Source organism: Phaenicophaeus curvirostris, chromosome 19 (assembly GCF_032191515.1).
Source record: "Phaenicophaeus curvirostris isolate KB17595 chromosome 19, BPBGC_Pcur_1.0, whole genome shotgun sequence".
NCBI lineage: Eukaryota > Metazoa > Chordata > Aves > Cuculiformes > Cuculidae > Phaenicophaeus > Phaenicophaeus curvirostris.
Genome location: NC_091410.1, coordinates 13,227,538 through 13,251,791, shown reverse-complemented (window position 1 = coordinate 13,251,791; position 24,254 = coordinate 13,227,538).

The following is a 24,254-nucleotide window of genomic DNA, read 5'->3' as shown; positions in this document are numbered from 1 at the left end:
TAAACTCAGCTTTTGATATGTTTGCAGGTACAAGTATATTTCCCGACAAGTTTGTTCACTGTTTGTTGGCAGAGTTTGTGGCTGTATATTCATGTGGGCAGCTCCAGGCTGAACTACTCAGATTTGCACCTACCATTCATCTTGTGAGCACAGAATTGCTGTCCTCTCTCATACTGCATTTTCATCTGTGGATTTAGTGTTCTCTGGCAAAGCGAGCGTGTAGGAGCAGCATGAATTTACTCGTATTATACAGGCAGGTGAGAACCTGGTGTGCTCTTCCTGATGAATATTGTGCATGGAAGAGAGATTCTAATGGTGAATTCCCTTGTAATCCCTAGAATTTTCTAGGGATCTGTTGCTTCATCTGTAAAATGAGGAAGTATGGTGAGTTTTTTCCTTGTGATAGGAGTGGGAAAACTGGCAAACTCCAGCTTACAAAAATGGCTTCAGTGTGGCCACTCGCCGAATAAACTGGAAGAACTTCTAGTCTCCCGATTCACACATCTGTGCGTTTTGTTCTGTGTTATTTTAGTGGAGAAAATAGGAGAAAAGAAAAATTTCTTCAAAATAAGAGTGAAGTTTTAGATGAACAAAGTGAGAAAACAGTTGCAGAATAGAAGAATAAGCTGAACAATAGAGTCCTTTTTTAGATGTTCTTGGCTTATTTTGGAGCTTGGTGACATTCCATCTGTCGGTTTAGGATTGACTAATATGGTTTCTCTCCTTAATTTTATGTTCTCCTTTTGTTCAACATGGCATTCTTCCTTCAGGCTCCTATTTTTATCCCGATTCTGGCAAAGGCTGCCAGGTAGGGCAAAAGTAATAAAGAAATTTTACCCTCCCCTTTCTCACGCAGAACCTCAGTTTTAAGGCTCTCTTGTGTTCATCACGTGGCACCTCACTGTCCTCTATGTATTCTAGTTCAGGATGAAACATACATCAGAAGGTATTTTCTGTACGTGTATGCTATTGTGTTGATCATCTTTCAATGACTTTTAATTCTTCTAAGAGGTCACAGTGGCATCATTTTATACAGGGTGGACTCGGTGCAGACAGTGATTCTTCTAAATAGCTTTTCCTTACAGTAAGCCTCCTTTTATTGCTTTTAGGGGATCATGCTGTCACAGTCATTCAAATAGAAATGTTCCTGCAACATTCTTTTACTTAATCTTCTTGTACAATAAAAATTATGAGAGGTTTCTCATTATAACTGAGGAGAAGAGAAAGCATTGCGGGAGACAGTTGTTCCCTCGGGATGCTGCCGTATGAATAAAAGATTTAGATGCATTTCCATACAATGCTTTGTCTTTTTGTTAGGTATTTAAAGAAAATCCATTCTGATTTTGATACACTGAATGAAGATGTCGGTATTTCCCAGTCCAGCTTGAGGGCTAAAGAACACAAGTTCTTAATGGCTTGCTGTGAAAGTAGTTGAGATTGGTTGGTCCTGAGGCCCTGGGCTGCTGTTGTAATTGTGGATCAGATGCTGAAGAGTACAGATTGTAGAAATACGTGGGCTTTATTGCTTCATGACTATCCGCAGTGATTCAACAGGCACGAGGAAGGCCTGTACATCAGGTGCATTTTATACCTGTACGTTTTAATGGATGCCAGTTCTTTCTCCGAATCTCTCTTTAGCCCCCCCAAAAGAAAGAGGTTAAATTAGTCCTGTTAGCTTTTTTGTCTACTCAAATGTTTTGGAACTAGATTACCCTGCGTGAGGATCACAGTGTCATTAGGACAGCTCCAAGAGTTTTCTTTTAGCAACTGGCTTCAGGGAAATATTCCAGGTGGCAGGAATGGTTCAGGGGGACAATCCACACCAGGACCCATCTTCACACCGGGCACTCCGTACTCCTGTTGGACCCTACACCCTTATGGTTTTATCTGTATATAATAGCTTATTGCGTAACTGTTCATCTCATATAACGTGAATAACTGGTAGTGTGTTTTTTCTTGAATATGAGCTTAGGAATTCTAGTGAAGTAGAGGTGCTCAGTACCTCTGAAATCTGGCAACCCTGGTTCTACAGAAAAGTGGTATGACATTAAAAAAAGGAAGACATGTAACTTCTCTACATAGTATTTTTATAAGGAATATCATTCGTCCTGTTAGAGCATCAGGCTTTTAATAGTTCTGAGCCTGAATATAACAGTTGAAAGAATTGGATAAATGGTGTTATCTTTACATCACTGATGCCTCCAGATTCTTTATATGAGAGAAACTGCACAGAAACTAATGGAATACAATTCAGTTCATTCTTTTCCAGTGTAAGGGGACTTATTTTGTCCTGCTTAGAAAGTAGATTACTAAAATTACAGAATTACTACAATGATTGCAGGCCAAGATGAGGGGTATAATCCGTTATAAAAATATGGAAAAAAAAAGCAAAATTGCTTTAAATGTTATTTTTATCCACCAGACTGATTCTTTACTGCTTTCTAACAATGTGTAGTTTATTTTTTAAGCAATTGTTCTGATCTGCAGTGATGTTAAGTCTGAGGAACACATTTCTTTGATCAAAGCCGTCATAAGATGTTTTTTCATGTGGCATTGGAATAATTTGGAAAACCATAGGGGTGCGAATCTCTCTCATTTTTCTTTGTTATATTTTTGGGTTGGTTTTGTTTTCCTTTCAGTGCTGGCTGTATGGTTACATATGGTACATGGCAGAGGTTGACCTGATGGTAGACAATGACAAAACTCTTACTCGTTTCATCAGGGTAGTGATTTCAACTGAGATGTTAATCTAAGGCCTCTAAGCTCTTCTCTCTCCTGCTGACCTAGGTTGGACTTTTTTTGATGTTTTGAGGGCTGATTTTGTGTTCTAGTTCATGGACCAGGGCAGAAGATTTTGAAGTGCATGGTAGCTGAAAATCACCTTTGCTAAACAGAGGGAGGGAAGAAGGAAAGGAGAAGAATTTTGAAACTGTGTGTTTGATAAAAGGCCTGGGGAGTTACCAGAATAATAAAAAAAAAAAAGGTTGAGAGGCTCCGGATCTTCCTCCTTTGCCTTCCCTCAGTGAAACCAGCTGTTTCTGATGCTGTTGAAGTTTTAGAGACAGTTCAGCATGGTTTGGCCAGACCATTGCTAGGTGTAGGATGGAGCACGAGAGGACTGCGGGGCAGCACGGCTTTTAGGTGTGTTGACATCAAAGCAAATTATATTAATTATTTTTCAAGGCTCATGGGTTTTAATTCTTTAATGGTAATAAACTGAGGTTGTGTATTCACATCAGACTAATGGCTTCAAGAAAGACTTTAATATCATTTGCCAGCTGTACACAAATAGTCCCCCTGACTTGGGCAATATCAGCAGGGTGACTAGGATGTGTAGCATGGTACCTCTAATCTCCTGCATTTCCTGCGTATTTTCATAGGGGAAAACAAGATCGCCTGAGGCCAGCTTGCAGCTGAATAAAACAGTGAAAGGAAGGGGGCATGCTGATAATTCATGCACACCTGACAATATTCAGATTCAATCCTGACCCCCTGCAATATCCATCACACAAACTGTTCCTTCCCTGGAGCTCTGTGTAGTGAGAGGGGCCCCATGTAGTTGCTCTCAGCAGCCTCTTTGCAATGATGGGCTGGCTGCTTCTGTTCGTGCCCTCTTGTGTACTTCAGGGTTTGTTCCTGTGATCCTTATGTTTTCAACCCCGTCTCCCTAACATTTAATTTTTTTGTTGAAGGAAATAATCAATCCATTTGCCTTGCTCTCCTTGTTGAATTGTTCAGTTAACTAAAGAGTGATAAATTCAGCTTCTTCATTCGTAGTGAACCAGTGAGCGAAGTTCAGGTTGGTAATTAAATTATCTGTGTGGCTGTAGTTTGGGCAAGGTAATCAAATGGGTAAATATGCATTTCCAATGAAATCTTAACTTAGTACCCGATTTACCATAAATGAAGTGTTTGCCCTCTGTAAAGTATTCACCTTTTCAGTGTTTAATCATCACCACAATGAGCTTCCCCAGTTTTGCTCAGCGCTGTCTTGGAAAATCTAGCAAGTCATTGCCATTTCTGTAAGTCTCTGAAGTCTTCAACAGGCTTAAACCAGACACTTTGCTTTTAATCCGTTTTTTTTTTTCCTGTAATCATGATCAGCTGGCAGTGTTCCTTCTCTTTTCCTTTTAAAGGGAAAAATGCTGAGATATTATGCATTGGGAATTAGTTATTCACGAGCTTTTGCTGATGATGCAATTTTTCAATTGCCTACAATTAGTCCTAAATCTCCTCTTTTCCCTGACACTACTGTCCTGTAAATTTTCATCATAAATTCTAAATAAATACTAGTAAAATCCCCTTGATAATAAGCAGGATTAATAGCCACAAACCCAAATTACTGTTGTGTGCTTTATAAATTAACACAAAGGTGAAAGCAGAAAAGTGCTTATTTGTACACTGGGGCTGATTCTCCACTGCTTTATAACTTGACTTGCCATTTATTCTTGTGTAGCATTATAATGTGGAAGTAAATGGTGTGTATTCCATTAGTACAACTTGTGCTTAATTAATATCAGGACCCCGTTGTGTTGGACACTGAATGATTCACAGGGAGCAACGCAAATTACAAGGAGCTTACAACTGGAATGTAAAGCGATGAACTTGTAAGTGGAGACATGAAGAAAGACTTCATCAAATCCATGTGCCTGATCAAAAAAGTTGGAGGAAAAGTCTGTTCTCCTGCCGCTCACTGTAATGGGCACAGAGGCTCAAGGCACAAAAATAAGTAATCTTCACACTTTTGGAAAGAATTGTATATGGTCACGTTGGACAGGAAGGTTTAATGTTCCTACAGTAAAGGTAGCTTCTACAAAGGTGTCTATTTTCGAGGAGTCTTTCACAACGGTTTCCAATTGAGCAACGCTCAGTCAATCCTGGCTATCAATTACTCTCATACCATCTTTGCAGAAGCCTCTCACACATTCATTTCTCTGAGGAGTTATTTCAGGAATTCTTTAGTTAGAACATTAAGTGCCCTCATTCCATCCAGAAAAGAATTTAGAAAGATTTTTTCCCCCCCACCCCGATATTCAGGAATGAAGAAAGAAAAAAATAATTTCTTGTTGTAATTTCTTTTATGGATTCTTCTCCTGCTAGTTTAAAGACACCCTTAGTCATATTTTCAGCTGATATAAACTGTTACATTGTTAACTGAATGTGGAAGTGCTATATTAAAATCTAGCAAGCCCAAAATTCTGATTTTCTAACTCCTTGTGCCCATCTTAATGAAAGTGTTTTGGCAGCAGCATTCCAAGTTTCCATAAGAGAGATCCCTTTCTGTTTCCCTCCTGGGAAGAAAATTCATGTGGACTTTTCTGAGTTGTCTTTGAGTTAACAGCGTACAACAATTGTTCTCTTTTGCTGTTTATGAATAACCGTCTTTGATAATGCTGTGAATTCATGGTCCATGTGAAGCATCCCCTGGAGTCTCAATATTTCAGTCTGAATTCTTCTTGGCTGAAAAAGTTGCCCTTGTTACTGTTTTAGAGTAATTTGGTATGGATTGGTGAGGAGAATTTGGGCTGCTGACAGTTTTGTGATTCTCTTTCAGTCGTGCTCTTGGGTAGCATTTTTGGAAGTCATGAACATTTTCTTTAGTCCTCCTCTTGCAGAAAATGAAAACATCACTTATTGATTTTGGAGGAAGCAGGTCAGCTCATGCTGAGTGTTTGGGAATATTCCTCTGTCTCTTCCCATAAGGTCTGGCATTTCAATCTCGCACCTATGCCAGGTGGTTTGTGAGACATTTATGTACCATGTCAGAGTACCTTGCAATCACTAATATCTCTTGAAAAGTTTCTGGATGAAACACCTGTGGTGTTCTTTTTCTCCTTTTTTTTTTTTAATGCATAACAAAGGTACAGAGATGATGATGTATTTGCTAACCCGTTACAGATATTGGTAGCGGCAATACATTGCAAGAGGCTTTTCTAGGTGCAGGCTGCACTCTTAATCACTGCATCATACTTCCACAGAGAGTGGCTGCAAATATGACATTAGTTCAGGGTATTTTTTCTATATGGTTACACTGATACCTTCTTACAGCTGCATCCAGTGAAGGGAAGCTTGCAAACCACTGCAGGAAAGGGAAATAGTATTATCTGAAGTGGATGTTCCTTCACTGAGATAAAGCTGAGTACAATCACATCTCAAATGCTTAGTATTTCAACTGTCTAATAGAACTTATAGTTCTTATCCAAAATGAGAAGAAACTCTAGTGTTTGGTCATTCCTACCCTTAACCAGATGTTGTGTTTGTGGGAAAGGGGTCCCCAGTGTTTGACCTGAATATAACTACAGAATCAAAGAACTGAGTAAGAAAGATTGCTAGTCATATTTGAAATAATGTTTTATATTTAGTGTCTCTTTAAGCACATTTTTTTTTTCTGAAATGCAAGCGTTGGTGCTAGATTAAGGTTGTTTTCCATATGTTAAAGAAAGCATTGGATTATCTGCTCTCTGTGGTGATGACCTACGAAGTATTAGCACAAGGGAGTAACTGCTTCATACTAGAGTGTGAAGCTACACAACATGTCACATGAAGAATGGGTTTTTCAACTGAAACATGACTCTAAGGGCTTTGTCAATACTGTAAATTGTTTTTGGATAGTTATTCCAAAATAAGTATGAAGTCTTAAGTTGCTATTTGAAGATGGATTCTCTACATAGAGTTTTCCTTTCAGTGAGACCGCATAATTTGTTTTTGAAATTCTTCCCTGCGAGAAATTTCCAATCGGTGAACTCTGGCCTGTGAGTTCTCTGTATGAGGCAGTGTTGCATGCAGAGAACTTGCTGGATTGGGTCCATTACATCAAACTTCCTTCCTCTTACCTTTCAGAGTAATTCTGAAAACTCACTTATTGTGCAGAGCATGCTGGCTGCAGAGCCCATCGCACGCTGTGTGCTCTCTCTCTTTGTAATCTCCTTCACTCTTCTGAAACAGCTTGCAGCCCCGATTACAAGCCCTCTGTGGTAGGGGTGTTCTTTGTGGCTTGTTTTGCTCAGCTCAGCTACCAGTGTTCCTTGTTCATCTCTTTCAACACGGTGTACGGTTTGCCAAAGGGTATTATATTCAAATAATCTGAAGTTTTGAGAAAGTATGTAAGGAGCTTTAATTTTCATTTTTTCTTATATTTTAACTCATTATTCTGGATATTACATCACAAGACAGATCTGTATGATGGAAAGGCTTCAACTATGCCTGTTCCATGAGTTTTGAGTTGGAGTATCTTGTATTGCCTTGTGTTGAGCTGACACATTGACTCCAACACTAACATGTAAGGGTTATACTACAGAGCAGCCGTGGTGGCGGATTTCAGCCTTGACCTCCCTGTTGAAGACCCACAATTATTTGGTGTCTACCACAACACCCCCTGTCTTCTATTATAGTTATTTGCTATAAGAATTTAGGTACAAGAAAATGTTTCGTTATTGGAGAATGTTGGGTCATCATTTTGTCTCGGTGATATGTGTTGCGCTCCACTCCAGAATGACATGGCTCGAGTGCAGCTTTTTAAATGTGTATTTTTCTTGTTTTCATGGTTATTTAAAAGCTCAATAGCATACAGAATGTCTTTCTCCCCCAGGAATACTCTCAGATCTGATTTTGTACCCTTTGACGCATTATCCACCTGTGAATTTAAGCTGAGGGATCCCTTCTTTTCTAGGCTGGTGTGACGTACTCTAAATGAATGGCTTGCATTTCAGCTGGAGTTGGACAGGATTTTTTTCTATTCTTGCATATTGAAAACAAAGTTTGTATTGTTTTCATCTATAATCTTTTAAAATAATATTTAATATTAAATAGATATTTAAATCTCCAACCTTCTGGAATGTTAGTCTTTCTGTAAATTCATGCACAATGACCTGAAATATTTTTCTGGTGGATAGAAGGTACCAAGATGTAATTATGTATAGCTGAACTCAGAATAGTTTTCCCATTGCCCATTCTGCTAAAAATATGAATCAGTTTTCCCTTTGTCCACTTTTTTATTCTTTTTTATTTCTTGAATAAACTATTTTTATTATCTCCTTAAGCTTTTTATCTAATCCAATTCACTGGCTTTACTGTGCCCATTGCCTAGTCTTTTCATGATGACTCTCCATCTTTCTAAGGTCTTTTATTAATCCAGCACATATGTATATGCTTTTATTTCATTTCATTGTGTTGCATTTTTTTCTCTGTCCCCTTTTTCTCATCTCCCCCGCATTGTGATAAATACCATTTTTGCATTCTGTTTATGAATCTTAGTCTTCACAAAAGGCAAAGATACCCATTTGACATCACAAAGAGAATGTCAGTGTTTAAACATCAAGGGCTTCATTTTGTAAAGGTTGAGAGTGCTTACAGTCTCTAGCACTGAAATATTCACACACTGAAATATAGGTGCTCTTTTCTGCAAATTTGGTCTTATTTTCTTTCTTTCTAGCTGTTAATAAACTGATAACGAATGCAGCACTTTGCTGAATAAATATATTACTCATTTAACCATTGTACAAGCCTTTGAAACCTGAAAATATCTAAATCTTGCATCCTTCTTGGGCTAATTTTTTCCTGGGTCAAGCACTAGTCCAATGAAAATACACGTAAATGTCACTATTAATGTAACAATTAATCGATGTGAGCTGTCAATGCCACTAGCACGACAGGTAGCCTTTATAGAATCAGCAGTATTGTTATCTGCCAATACATGAAAATGAGAAAACTCTTCAAATGAAGGAAATAGTGTGTGTTTTTTGGGGAAGGCCTTTGGTGTTAGGTAGACAGACTTTGCCTGGCAGTGAGCGCTGGGCTGCGTTGCCCTTAGAGTGGGACTTGACTAAAACTCAGCCGTGCAATCTATTAACAGGAATCATAATGACTTAGTCATAAACCTCAACAACACAGACACGATCCTTTGTACTCATTGCTTTTCTTAATGTTTCCACTTTAGCCGATTTGTCCTCTATTTTTGGTTTGTTTTTTTTTTTTCTTTTTATCCTTAAAAATAATGAACTCCTGACATTGCTCCAGCAAAACAATTTACCATATGCTGGACTGCAAGCATGTCATTAGTCCTGTTGACTTTGATGGGATATAAGTGTGTACTTACCAGCCCTGGGGACAGGAGTGGATTATTAGCTGCAGTACACTCATTTCCAGCATTGCTTTCTGGTAGGACCCACAACAAGACCAAGGCTCTGAAAAATGTAAATAACATAATAGACATCAGCAGATGTTTGGGAGTTACAGAGTGTGGAGAGCTGGGATATTATTATTAAAATAGATCTCCAGCTTTATTCCTGCTGACGTGTTCTTTGTCTGCAGTATTTACTGGTGCAATCTTTGCTGTTAAGGTCTGCCAAACCCCTTCATTCTCTTGTTCCTCAGTGCTTGTTGCTTTCCTCCCATGTTTTTCTTGAGCAAAGTGATTAGTTGTATCAGTAATGACGACTTTGATGCATTTTCTTCCTCAGCCTTGTAGGTCACTCTCAGGTTATGCTCCCATTTGATTACCCAAATGAAGATGCTTTATTTATTTACAAGACAGATTCTTGTAAATGCGTCCTCAAGAGCTCTTTTAATTTTTCTTTTAGTGATACCTGGGTTAATGAAAGATATTTTTTTTGCCTATCTCTAACTTTGTAATGCAGTAACAATAGTGGGTTTTACCTCAGATTCTGACAGTATTGTACACTTCATTAATTCCACATGTCACATTCTTTCCAGCTTTATTCTAAATTGCTGTATCATTTACTCAGATAAATTAAGTTGTCATAGAAGCTTTGCTAAGTATTTGTTCTTTTGGTACCCTTTGGCAAATTTCTGGTTTTTAAATAACAGCTTCTTTTTCTCTTTTGCTCTCTGTCTCTTCTAATAGATCAGCTTAAACTAGTTGTTAAGCTACCAGAAAGTATCTCTCCATAGTGAGATGTGTGGAGAGCTAGAACAGGCCCCCACTTTGGGACTACCTGATAGCAGCATCTAAGGTCAGGTAGTGGGAGGAAAAAACAGATTTGCAAGCACATTGAATCTATAAAATTAATTTTCCTTGATGCATTCTGTTATCTGTTTAACCTACTCTCTACAGTTATTAAAATAATGATATTTTTTTTTTTGCTATTGACAAAAAAGGAATCCAGTGAATATTTGAGCAAATAGGATTATGTGAAGATTTAAATAGCCATCTTTCAGGGCTTTTTGATTTTCAGTCTTGTTGTTTCAAAAGGCTTTCTTTCTGGTAAGCTTTGCTTCAGGAAAGCACTTAAGCACATACTTAAATCCATCAGTACAAGGAAGACCCGTAAGCCTGGATTTAACTAGATGCATATTTCTGAATCAAGGCATTAAGCTGTTTGCTCAACATGCAGAAAATTCCATCTTTTTAATCACAGCGCTAGCATAGCTCCTTGCCAAAACGCACTGCCATATATAAATATTTACTTTTGAACGAGCTGCAGTACAGATGGGAAGGTACGTTGTCTTCATGGAAAATAACACTTTGGGATATAAGTATATCTAGATATTCAGTGTCAGCAAGAGAAAGGTGTGCTCCTTAGGGTCTCCCCTTACTTTCATTGACTTCCACGAGGTAAGATGCAATTAAATGACCGCTGTGACCAACTTGCTACTGGAACAGGTAGAAAGGTGACACAGAAATTAGTGGGGTCTGTGCTGCCAGCCCTCACACAAGGTTCCTCAGTGTTTGGTACAGGGTGATGTTTGCTCTTGTAGCACTTCGGAATGGCTGTTGGTATTTCAGAGGGAGAAGGGGGAGCTGCACTTAACCACTATTTGAAATGACTCCCTTAAGAGTACTGATACAGGAAAACTCAGTAAATAACAAAACCAAAATCTTAAACAGCCAGATTTGCAAAACCTGCCTCGTATTCTGCTTCCAAAAATGAGCAACACGGAGGCGTGAGCTCAGTAACATCAGCAAAGCGATTCTGTGAGATGCAGCCTGTGAGGAACACAGCTCCACGAGCTGCGTGGAGGTCTCACAGCTCTAAGCCTTCAGTATTCCACCTGTCCCCAAGCTGCTTTTTTAGAGTGAATCCTTTCTTAAATACAGGAGTCAAGTTGAACCATTCCTGATTTATTCCCTCTGGCATTTCTCCTGGGCTGGGTGTGCCTGGGAGCAGCTGCTGGATATGTGGGAGGCTGGGCAGAGCTCTGTGTTCACAGCTGCGAAAGACCAGAGAGCCTTTCTAGGGGAATTTTAGATGATGTGTGTTGATTCGAGCCTTTTGGAACAAGGCATGGGGGTGAGGATCAAGTACACAATCTACAAATGTTTTCTCACAGCTTATGTTATCCTTGGTTTCTATGAGAGACCCTCTCTTATTAGGCTGTTTGTTAGGCTCATTCTGGGGGCTGCATTTAAAAGTGCCTCGTGTCCTGTCTAAGAATCCTGATCCTGGGTAGGTGCTTAATGTACCTTGAAAGTTGAGAAAAATCACTTGAAAACCCAAAACCTGAAGAGAAATGTTTGAGTGTGAATGTGAATACAAGCCACTTAAAATCACTTTTGGTTTTGTCTCTTTTTAAACAATCTAAGTGATTAGCTTGAGAAGTTACTGGGAGCCTAAACTGACCATATTATTTGTATTTGAAAGTCATTTCTGAAATGATGGTTTATTCACAGAAGACTGATGTATTTTAAATACTTCTCAGTAAAACATATTTTACTGTGGCACCTTATAAATATTAGAGCAAAGGGGTTTGCAGAACAAACAGATCTGAAACCACAGAAACACACAACAATGATTCATTTCTTGTATCAGTCATTCAATACATTATTAACTTCCCTGAGAGCAGGAGGTGAGTTGCGATCTCTCTGCCCTAGGAACAGAAGTCAAAATATTCCTTGAGCAGCAGACGCATGTATTTTCCAGATGCTGGTATTGTATCTATTTGCAAGGTGTCTAAATGCATCAATATTCAAATCTAGAATGAGATCCCACAATACACCCTATTAAGCTTTCCTCTGAGGTTACTTGTGGCTTCTGTTATAGCTTGCCAGCTTTATTGGGTGTTTGCAATGCAAGCAGACGAGGAATCATCACAAAGCCCCACTGGCCTGGAACATCACGGCAGTAGGATTTTTTTTTCATTATGAGAAGGAGAAATTGTTTCTAATAATCCAATGTATACCCAATCCCTTTAATTTTTATATTTTTAATTGAGCATGGAGCTTGAGAAGCATCTGTGTTGTAATTTAATGACACAATTCACTCCTCCTTGTACTTTTATAGGATTAATTAGCATCTAAACATTTTTTTTCTTGTTGCAGCCCTAAGCTCAGCTTATATAGAACCAATTATATCTCTGCATTTCAGTCTGTTAGAAGCTCAAGGCACAGCAGCTATTCTTACAGAGACATAGGTTATGGAATCATTAAGGTTGGAAAAGACCTCCGCGATAATCCAGCTCAGATATTACAGGAAAGAGCAATTTTAATAGTGATTTCAAGAAATCTGCAGGTTCAGGTGAAATGGATATCTGCTAAGAGAATCATCCTAAGGCAGAGAAACTTGGACAACTTTCTGCGAAGTGAGTCCGCAGTAATGGTCTAGGTGAAGAAATGATCTTATTTATTTAAAGTGGGCATGTTCAGAACATCAGATGATCTGCTTTCTGGCTAAGATCTGTATATAGCTAAATAATAATTCCATTTGAAGTGATCATCAATAATGATGCTAGATGTGATTTTTTTTCCACTCTTATAATTAAAGATGCCACAGCTTCTTACCAGAAACCATGGTTAATTACAGTCAAGCTGATTAGTCCCTAGCCATGATTTAGTGTGGCTACTGGCTGCTATTTCCACTTGATTGCTGCCACATCTCAGAACGACAATGAAAAATTATGCTCCAAATTTGATGTGAAAAGAATGAGAGATCCAGTTTAAAATGCAAAACTGAAAGAACAGCAAACCCTGGTAAACACCAGAATGGAAAAAATTGTTCTCCCTGCCCCCTTCCTCCCATGCCCTCCATTCTTACGGATAATTGAAACTTCAGTAATTATCAAAATCATGAATTCAGAAGAGCATATTAATATTTGTCCACCCCCCACCATGTTTGTCTCGTATCGAGCTACTGCATCTTGTTATAAATTATGAATTCTCTGAAACAGGGTCGGCACTTGTATCGGTTCTTACACTGCAGAACATTTGATCCCCGATACTGTCATCTGTAGTTTCAAACCACTGGTTCAATTCACAGTGGCATTTGTAACCACTAAGTGATAAAATAATATTGTAACTCAGATCCATTTTTTGGTAGGTTCTGATTGTCTCTTCCTAATCAGAAATTATTGTTATATTTTCTGTTGACTGGAGAAATTTTCATTTCTTGTCCCCAGGACAACTTCATGATTTTCCATCACAACAGAGTGGAAGGGTGGGCACTGGCTAAACTGCCAGCATCTGGCAGCAGTTCAGTCTCATGTGCAGAGCCAGGTTATTTAGAAGCCGCTCTTGGGCATCTTCCACTGTAGCCAGAGTCCTGGTTTTATACTTGCCTACTTTTGGGGGCAGATAAAAATTCTCCTGGAAAAGCACAGAACCGATGCGTTTGCTGTGACTTGACCCACAAGGGCTACTGGGGAATGGGCGCCTGTGGTCAATATGTTTTGCTGAAATTCTTGCTGTGCTTCATCTTTATGCCTGGTGTTTCACTTGTGTGTGTTCATGTTTCTTGAGATTCTTGCTTGGTGTGGGCTATTCCTGTTGGCAATGCTGCTGTTTCGCGAGATTTTCCTGTGTGAGGGATCACAGAATCAGTCTCTGTTAGAGTAAAAATTCACAAGACATGGAAAGACATGAAGTGGTTTTACTTTGTCATCAAAATTTTGCAATTCCGAGAGGTCTGACGAGCAGGACTTTTTGGGTACCAGCCTGTTTGACTTATTCTCTCCTCACCAGGTTTCTTGAGAATTTCTTTGAAAGTGTATTAATAAGAATGTCAGTTCCAGCCATCGCTGATGGTTGCAGTGACACAAATGTGTCATAACAGAAGCTGAAAACTTACTTCACCTTGAGATTCACAAGGACGTTTATGCACACGTTCCCTCTTCTCAAACAGACTATGAATTTCATCTTCCAAATGTTCTCTCTGCACACAAGCATTCATGGAGAAAATGTTTCTGCAATGCTTGGAACAACTTGGGCACATTTCATGTAAGGAAAAAAAGTTGGATCTCATTAATTACTCCAACAATCAAGTCAATTAGAGAAGTGCATCTTGTTAGGTGTCTGGTAAGATTTTACTTAATGGCTCATTACTTGTAGGCAAGTGTGATGGAAAAGCATATGGTAGAGCAAACTGTGCTGTTACTAATTTTCTGTTAACTATCCATACTGCTAGTAAAAGCAGTTCCTCCTAATATGAAACTATTTAATCTCTCCTACCTCACTCCTTCTCTCCAACAAGCAAGTGTGTATTCTCTTTCTACTGGGTTTGGCTACGTGTGTAGGATACCAGGTTTCGAGAGCCTTGTCTGATTGCCTTGCAGTGCTCACTCCCTAAATTAATTCCTTGCTCCTTCAGTTATTTCTTACTCATTAAGTAGAGAAATGGGCATCTGTGAGTAAGAACTGTGCTGGTGCCCTAAGGACTCATGTCTCACTCCCTTCCTTGGGGAAGGAGTGTAAGTCATGTTGGTGATGGCTGCTCGGGGCTGGTAGCAGTGAGGACGAGGGGGGTTTCATTCCCGTGCAGGCACAAGCGAGTCGTTTAATTTGTTCAGTGTCAGAGTCTCGGTTTCCTTGTTTGTTCAGGCAGGGCTGAGTAGAAGGACGCTGTCTTGTTTGGTGGTTATTGCTGGCTAATGACTCAACAGGGAGCTTGCAGTTATTAAACGCCCTTGTTTCCCTTTGTCACAGTCTGCCTTAATACTTTTCTGTCCAGGCAATGTGCTTCTCCATTACTTTTTGCTCCAATAGATTTTGCTGTAGTGGTTTGCAAATAGCTGCCTGGCGGAGAGACGGATCCTTCTAAGCAGCGTCGGCCCTTCCCTCAGGACAGAGGCAGACCGTGCATCTTCTTAAAGATGTGGTGGCGACTTGCAGGTGCAGCATGCTAGGAAGTCGGTTAACAGCTCGAAATCTAAAGTCTTCTTGAGATTTACCTCGTGCGTAACACCTTTGCATTTCAAGTATTAAGAGTTGGGGTTGAGTTGACTGCACTAGTATTTGAGCAGTAATTACTCTAAGGAGTTCCATGGTTAAGGTTACTATTACTGTGAAATAACACAGTGCTCCGTCTTGCTTTAAGACAGCTAGCGATGCTTTAAAATGAATGGCCGCTAACAGGAGTAATCTGATAATCAGGATAATGTTTTATACACAAGACTATTTTCATACAATACCACTGCGGTGAACGAGCCTGTTCTGATAACAGTGAACAAGTACCACAATTTTCCAGGTGGGCAACTTTGATTAGACATTTTTTTTTTCCTTTGGGAACTTAATGCTCTGCTACACAACATGCTGTGCTAAATTATTTAGCACGTTGAGTTTAAAATAAAATAATTTCTTTTTATAAAAAGTTGTCTTTCCACTACATGCACAGTAAGGCCTTTTTTTTTTGTCCTGTAGTGCAGGGATATAAATACCTAAGCACTCTGTCAAAATGCTGCCTTCTTCAGCGCTATAAAACTGAGACTGTTACAAGTTTTTGAGATTTATTTTGAGTGTAAACATACATGGTTAGTGTCACTGTTTCATTGAATTTAAGTTTTGGTGGTTTTTCAGTTTTGGAGCAAAACCAGCTCAGAGGTGTGACCCCATTTTGATCTGAAAGCCAGAAGTTCTGTGGTTTCTAATACTGTTTTCTGTTATAACATTCATGATGAAGATGACTGGATATGACTTTCATTGTGTGTTCCTTCCTCTAGAATAAACTAGCTTGCCTATTAAAATGGACCATGCAAGCACAACTGGTCTAGTCTGGCTACTAACTCAGCCAAGCTTTTGCAGGGGTTTAGATTCAAGATCAAGTCTGTTTGGGGAGCCATAGCTTTTAAAATTAATGTGGGAGATTTGCGGTCCGGAGAGCTTGTGTTGAAAAGGGTGGGTGCTCAGCATAGCGCACGGAAATCAAACGTAATAATATGTATTTTTAAGTTAATGTTTGAAAAAAAAGTCTGTGTTCTTTAGCAGTGTTATTGATAAAAGTGCTTTCAGCAGTAAATTCTAGAGAATAAGAATTGGCAGAGTCCTGCATGGCCACAGAGTGACTGAGTAGCACTGGAATCTGAACTCGGAGCAGCCAGATCTGCCAGAGCTGAGCATCACTTGCATCACGGCAGCGTTTGCACTTGTGGCATCATCTGCCTCCGGTAATTCTGTATCACACACATTTAATAGGAGAATGTACTCTCTGGATTTTGTGGGTCTGTGGATATCCATTCCTGCTGCTCTGGGCTCACGTAACGTGTCAGCACTACATCTTAATATAAAACATGCACAGGTATGGGCACCATCTATTTTAATTACAGATATGCTCAAGCTCAGATTCATTGTCTTAGTTCCCTTTGAGATGCTTTGCTGCTCTTTCATGGAGCATTGAGTATAATTTTCACAGGGTTCAATCTGTAAGATTTTGCTTCCTGAATTAACATCCAAATTTGACATTTTCTCGATAATTAATAGGTACCGCTATGATGAAAGTGCCCAGGAAGGCTACATTACGTTCTCTAGCAATTTATTTTAAAGATATGTGAAGTGTATCCTTCTTCCCAGGCAAAGCTGATGCCATTCCATATAGCGTATCTCACTGCTTTAAAATCCTCAGGGAAATTATCTTTTAAATTGCTTAAGGGCGAAAAAAATAAAAATGCACCATGGCTTGACACCGAGGATTAACTGCTCCTACATAAGTTAATTTGGTTTAAAGATGTGATACTTTCTGGATATTGATTTGGATATTTGAGTTCTATAACTCATAAATTATAGGCAAACTTAGTACATTATAAAGATACTTGGCTGGATATTAAAATTTGAAAGGAACTTGGGAAATAATTGCTAAAGTCATAATTGCTCTGATATTGTGGACTTAAAAAAGAAAGCGAAAGGAGAAGGTAATACAGGAGAAGTGGGAAATAAATTAATTTCTATAAAGATGAGCATCATTTGTTAAAGCAAACAAACAAATCTCCCAGTTGAGGAGTGCCATCTGTGGCTTTATCCGTCTCCTTTGTACATGTTACACTGAGGCTTCTACAACCGATTCCAAAGAGACACAGATATGTTTGGCCTGTTGAAAGTTTAAATCTGTGGGATATTCAGCTGTAGGAAAGTAAAATAACCCCCTTATATCTCTTGCAGAATCATTATCAGCAATCCTTGATGTATTTTCTTCATTAAATAAGCTTTTTTTTTTTTCTTTTTACTTGAAGATTTATCTTGGTGTTCAGTGAAAAGGTGTATATGTTTTCAACAAATAGAGTTTGCAAACCAGTAATGTATTGGTAAAGCGTGTGTAGAGTAAATCATTTCATGAATATGGCTCTTGAAAATGTTAGGTGGCTACTGGTAAGGGAAAACCAGAATTCTGCTGCAAAACAGATTCATATCTCATATCTAGTATGGAATTTTGCTGAACTGGTAAAACCTTTTTTTCTAGAACCAAATCAAACAAAACACCCTTCTCCCACAACTAAACCCAGTAAGAAACCCCAGACTCTGAAAACTAACAAAAAACCCAATCTCTGAGCAAGCAAAGAACTGCTTTTTCTATATCTGCAAAGGGTTGAAAAATGTGACCTCCCCCCGATGCTGACAAGGAGCTCATGTGGTGCTTGGCATCTCTGAGCTGCCAGTCGTGGGGCTCATCCACTCAGCTGCCACCAGCTCAGCTGTCGATTTGTACCATCAGATTTTTTACACGCTGCCGAGGCATCCTGGCTCCTTGGATGCTCTGCCTGGCTCAGAGGAGGCTGGAAAAAAGAGCTGTGCGACCTGGCTGGTGAAGGGTTATGGGGACTCTCCTTCTGCAGAGGATGCTGCTGCTCTGCAAACCGCCTGCTGCTGACAAATGGTGCATCCAGGCAGGATGAGCCTTTCCCAAGTGACTATAGGAAAGGGTTGGGAGCTGGCAGGAAGCCCCAGAACCGTGTACCCATTATTTTCTACCTTTGCAAACTTCTGCTGCTTTTGCTGAGTCCAACCATTGCTCCAGCCCTGCCAAGTCCACGACCAGACCATGCCCTGAAGTACATCTCCTCATCTTTTAAACCCCTCCAGGGATGGGGACTCAACCACCTCCGTGGGGAGCCTCTGTCAGTCCTTGACAGCCCTTTCAGTAGAGAAATTCCTTCTCATAGCCAGCTTAAATCTCCTGTAAAGCAACAGCAGCAGAGCCTGATAATCCGAGGGTTTCCATAACAGTTAGCCTGTTTGTAGTTGCTATCTCTTCCTAGTGCTAATATCTCCATCACTTATATTGCGATTCTCCTACATCGGATAGTTGTAGTCGGCTTTATTTAGCAGAAATCCTTTGATCATATTTGATTTCCTTTGTGCTTCAAGAAAACAGAGCTTACAGCGTGCTTGTGCAGAGGTTTCACTTTTCAGTCTCCTTTTCTACTCTCTCTTTTTTAATTGTCATATGCATAAATTACTGCTGATCTTCTCTCATTTGCAGATTCTCACCCTGGAGTTATGTAGGCTCCTACTGACATTTTTTGTTGCTCAGTTTTGAAACACCTGTCACTTTCCCAGGAATTATTTCAGTGTATCTCGGGTTTTTTTGGCTTCCCTATGGAGTTAATGCAGCTTTTTAAAATGAGAATAATTATTTTTCTGTCCCAGCGATATTATATTTCTTTTGCTGAAATGAATGTGTCATTAGAATTCCCTTCATAGAAGCCCTGAGGGCTTGCCAGATATTCTGGGTGCTGTACAGATCGTGAATTAATAGAATAGTGCTAATTAATTTCTTCTTTCCAATTATATCCTTTAATACTACAGTTTTATATGAGTAATTGTCAGATATTCAGGATCTTTTCTAGATGCAGTGACTTTATTTCTGTCACTTTAACATATGCCACCATTGTAAGAGAATGATAGAAGGAGATCGTGTTCAGTGTTCTGGAATTTGTCAGTTGATATAGATTCTAAAAGGAAAAAAAATATTTAACTCCACAATTTTGAAAATCATTAATTCTTCTCAGTTGTTAAAAAATCCAGTGTGCTTTCACTACATCTCTTTTTAAGCCCATTTGTTTTATGTAGTCTATTGCAAACATGGAAAGCAGAGATAAAAATTTAGCAAAACTTAAAATAAGCTTTTTAATTGGGCATCCTCTCTCCAGCCCAGCCCGCACTGCAGCGCTTCCAGCAACACCAGAATTTGAATCCTGAGAAACTGAAACCTTTTTCCAGAACTGGATTTATTGATGAGTGAATGGGAACCTGGAGGCACTTCAGCTCTGCCCTCCGCTCAGGCTGGTGGTTTTGGAGCCTTTGGAGTGATAATCTGGGCTCTTTTCTCCTAAAGCAGAGAGGAAGATAAAAAAATAGTGGATATTGGCCGAGTCAGTCAATGCACAGTTGAACAATATACACTAAGCTGATGAACATGAAGTACTTTTCTCTATAGAATCAAATATAATAGGATTCCAATATTTTAATTAAATTGAGTAAAAATTGAATTTCCCTTGCAGTTTAACAATCAAATGACATTGATCTGAGACTAGAAATGACAACTTTCACCTTCATTTTCTGCTTACATTTCTCCCAGACTTAATTCATGATTCTCACCTGGGGAATTGGATAAAATTTATTTATTTATTTTAGGAGAGAACTAATACACAGAATTTCTTTTGCTTAAATATTTCTCTTTTATTTTCTCAGTTCCTTTCTTCTCCTTTAGGGCCTTAATTGCAAAACTATTTATGTAACTTCTGATCTATCTAAATGTCTTGTGGGTTTTCTGAGTTCCCACGCTTTCAGAACATTGATGATACCTTTTCACACGCCCAGAGCAGGCACAGTTCATTGTTCTTTTCCATCTTTTATGCAGTCAGATAACCTGAAACAGATATTTTCTTCTTAACAGTTCTGTTGTCATATTCTATTGGTTTCTTATTAAAATAGTTAGGATCCTCTACTAAAATTGGATGTTTTATTCCACTTAGGCTTGTTTAAATAAACCTGTAACACTCTGCTTTCAAAGGACCCTTTGTTGCCTCACTAGAGGCATACTGGAGCGTTCCCTGAAATAGCTCAATTGAGTTTGATGTTTTTTCTTTCCTCCAACCCATCCACTTTCAAGTTTGCAGTTTCTCACGCTGTCTTCAATAGTTACACCTTTATCTACCAAACTTATTTATTAAAGAACATTGAATCGCTGTGATACTGTCAGGAGACTCAACTGTTTTCCATATTTGTGTCTTTTCCCATTTTTGCGTATTCTGTATGAATTTTCTTTCAAGGTAGCTAATGTTTCACCACCCTGTGAGAGGGTGGAGTGCTTATCAGTGTCTTCCAGTGTGTTAATGGGGTCCCCCCCGCCTTGTGTAAGAGAGTGCAGAATTCAAAAGTAATAGAAAAGCAATATAAATGTGTTACAGAGATGCTGTTGATAACACTGCCTGTAAAATTTAAAATGTACTGTGAATGGCTTTAAATTAACAGCTCTCGGAACTGTACCTTGTAAAACTCACTCATACGTGACTTAATTTTATTACATTCCTGTTGCACGTACAGTGTTGAAATTATACATGTGAAGAACACTCATAGTGGGAAAATGAACTAGTGTCTGTGTGCTTAACAGGTGAGATAACAGCAGTTAGACACCGTAATTATGATAATCATGGTGTTAGAAAGCTGTGAATCAGTTGCTGCCGCTGCTGCGCGTTTTGTTGGAACACTTTTCCATGAAAACTGTCATCAGCAGGGAGGTTGTCTGGGAGAGGCTGGTGGGGGCAGAAGAAGGGAAAGGATGTACCAGGCATTGATTAGATACTTTTCTTATTACCGTGAGTACAGTTACGTGGAGACACGACACATTCTCAGGCTGCGCAACAAGAAAGGCAGGTAAACAGATAGTTAATGAGCAGGACTAATCCCTCAGCAAGTGTGTGTAATGAATAGTTATCTAAGGACAAGCTTTTAAACCTCATTTAATTAGGGTATGACCTGGTCCATTCCTTTTGGAAAACATTTTGCTCTCTGATTCCTCAATAAGGCTGTGACCCAAAAGCCATCGGAGCAGTGTTCTCACTGGTTTGGCAATAATTCTGCCTCTGAAGATCTGTCTGCCCTTCACAAAAATGCTGTGGTAGGATATGCGTACGTGTCAATGCTGCCTCCATCCAAAGGTAGTTTCCTTTCAAAATACAGAATATAAAAAGTAAACAGGCTCAATATTTTGGAAGCCAGAGCTGCCCACAACATTGAGTTTGATTGTAAGTTTATTTGATTTTAATGGCTTTGTTTTTATTTTGCTTTTTGCTCAAAAAATATTGTAAAACTTTCTGACTGCGCCTTTTGCTCTGCAGGAGCAGCTGGGTGGCTTTTACTTGGAACAAAGCACCTGATAAAAAATCATAGATAATCACATTAACATTCCAAAATCTCGTGAATATTAGTTTTCTCAAGGAAGACGAACAATTTTCTATGGGTTTGTGTGTGGAGCAGGTGTAAAAATCTGTATGGCAGACGCACAATTTTAATCTTTCTTTCCAGCCACGTAGTGCAGGTGTAAACCTCTGCCAGGCTGGAAGGTAGAGAAGAGTCAGGGCCCTTGGGGATGCAGGAACACCTTCATGAATGGCTCTGCCAGCCCCAGGATCTCTAAGGATCTTGTTAGCTTTTTGGAAGGAGAGAACTTTCCCTACTCTCCCAGCTTTCTGCTGGTAGCTCTGACCTCTCTGTAGTGTTTTACTCCTGAAATAGCTAAATTGGCTGTTGTGGAGAGTATTCCCATCATCACATTATCTACATCTAAAGTGCGCTGATGTCAAAGACAGGCTTTCATTCTTGGTAAAGTACTGTTTATACTGAACACCTCTTTGGAGAATCCAAAGAATATTAACAGAGCCCATCTTCTGAGACTGTGGGAGATGTTTTTTCCTTTTCTTTTCTTTGTGGTATACTTTTTGTATAATAGCCGTAATCTTTATTGCTTTGTGGTGTATAGTGCTTGCCATAAATGGCTATCAGGATTGATTAAATGCCTCGGCTTCAACGTGTCCCCCATAAATGGCTATCAGGATTGATTAAATGCCTCAGCTTCAATAATTAATCAAACTCACTAGCTGTCAATTGCTGTATAGTAGAAAATCATGAGATTATTCCTTAAATGTGATGCAGTAAGCCATATCGTATATCTTTATATCTCCTTTCCTTTTAACTAAGAAGAGGAGCACGAGTGCTGTTGACCACCCGTGATAATTTTGTGCTGTAATTTTAAAAAGTAGCACTAGATAAAAAGTATTTTCTAGCATTTGTGTGAGAGAGAGCCCTCTGCATGTCTTGCTGGCCTGGTGAGGCTCCAGGCAGGAGCCCTTCAGCAACAGGAGGGGCAGCAGCTTCACTGGGGGTTTGACCCTGCAGTACTTTTTCAGCTTCTCACTTGATTTTAGCCTTATCAAAGGCAAAAAACCCATCATGTTTTGCAACAGGGTCAGAATAGGGACCACTTTGAATGATCATCAAATGTAATCTTATTTTTTTTAGTTCCTCCTCCTTTAAAGAGAAGCAGATGTTAGCATATGGATGTCATTGCTGATGCAATGAAGACTATATAGGTAGTAGCTAATATCCAAAAATATTAATGGAATTCTGAAAAAATGAATACAAAGAAAACTTGGTGAACAAAAAAACCCCAATAATACAAAATAGTGCTAATTTAGCAGATTTTTGGACTAGTAAGAAGGGATTAAATACTAAAACAACGGTTTACTTTGTGAGCTTGGGAGAGTGCATGTATAAATTGTAGGAGTGGGGTTTAGTATTACTTGTACTTTAAAATGAAGAGCGGGACATCCTAGCAAGACATCAGGGACTGGAGCTGTAAATGACAGAACAGTTCAAATACCTTGGTATTTGTGTAGATCTAATCTCAGCTAATAACTATACCCCATTTAGGGAATTGCTAAATTCAAACAAAAGTCATCCTGATTAGCTGACATTCTGTTGTAGTGGAGATGAGATAAAGAAACAAAAATGAGGAGTATATCAGTTTCATTCAGGGAGGAATGCAATTCATAGTAGTTCTTCCAGGGAAAAGGGGCAAACAGGCAGGGTGTCATACAGTAAGGGGAGAAGGGGGACTGGCTGAAGGTGAGCATCAGAATTCTACAAATGAAAAGGATAGAGAATAAAATGTCTTGACTTAATCCTGTGCCAAGTCAATGTTTGGAGCTAGGATTAATATTCTGAATTTACAGCAGAATTATGCTGCCACAGGTCGTGTCCAAACACCTAAGATTCAGGAGCTGCTAATAAGTTGATTCTTCTCCCCATCTCATCCCATGATAAACAGCATTTGTTGACATTCTGGCAAGTGTTAAGCCCATTAGTTCTTTATGAGCAGCAGGTAAAAGATAAACTAAAGATCATATTCTTCTTTGCCCCGTTACATGCTAAAACCGGGGAACTGAGGGATAATTTTTATAAGACAATGTTTTTACAAAGATATTTAGGCCATAATTCTTCCGTAGAGTGCAAGTTGGAGAAGCTTGGGTTGGTTTGGCACACAGGCTTTGTCATCTTCTACTTGTTTAATGAATTCAGAGGGTTTTTTAATAATGCAAAGTAAATATATGTTTAGTGTTTTAAAACCTAACAGCTATTGGCATTTGTCTTAATAATATTTTTCCTAAATATTTAATGTTTATTACCTTTTTGTTTGTGCATCTATTACCTTGCTAATTATGATAGTACTAGACTGATTAGATTTAATGAATTATTGAAGTACACCTGCAGTGTTTTACGTACTTAGCCTCAAGAGGTGAACATTTTTAGAACCTTACTAATAACTGTTGACATTAGGATATACAGCAGCCTAAAGAGAGGAAAAGAGACTTTTTTTCAAGTTCTGAGAATGTCAAGAGTTACATGTGCCCAAGGATACACAGAATCCCTCCTCCTCAGTGTGGATTCCCTCACCCTCTGCTTTTTACCTGAGGGTATATGTGGAAATATTGCTTTGGTGTATTATTAACTTAGGGTCCAGTTTTTTCTCTGTATCTTATGTGTAACTCCAGGATCGTTGCAACCTAGTCAGTGTTTGCATGTGATGCTTGGATCCCCA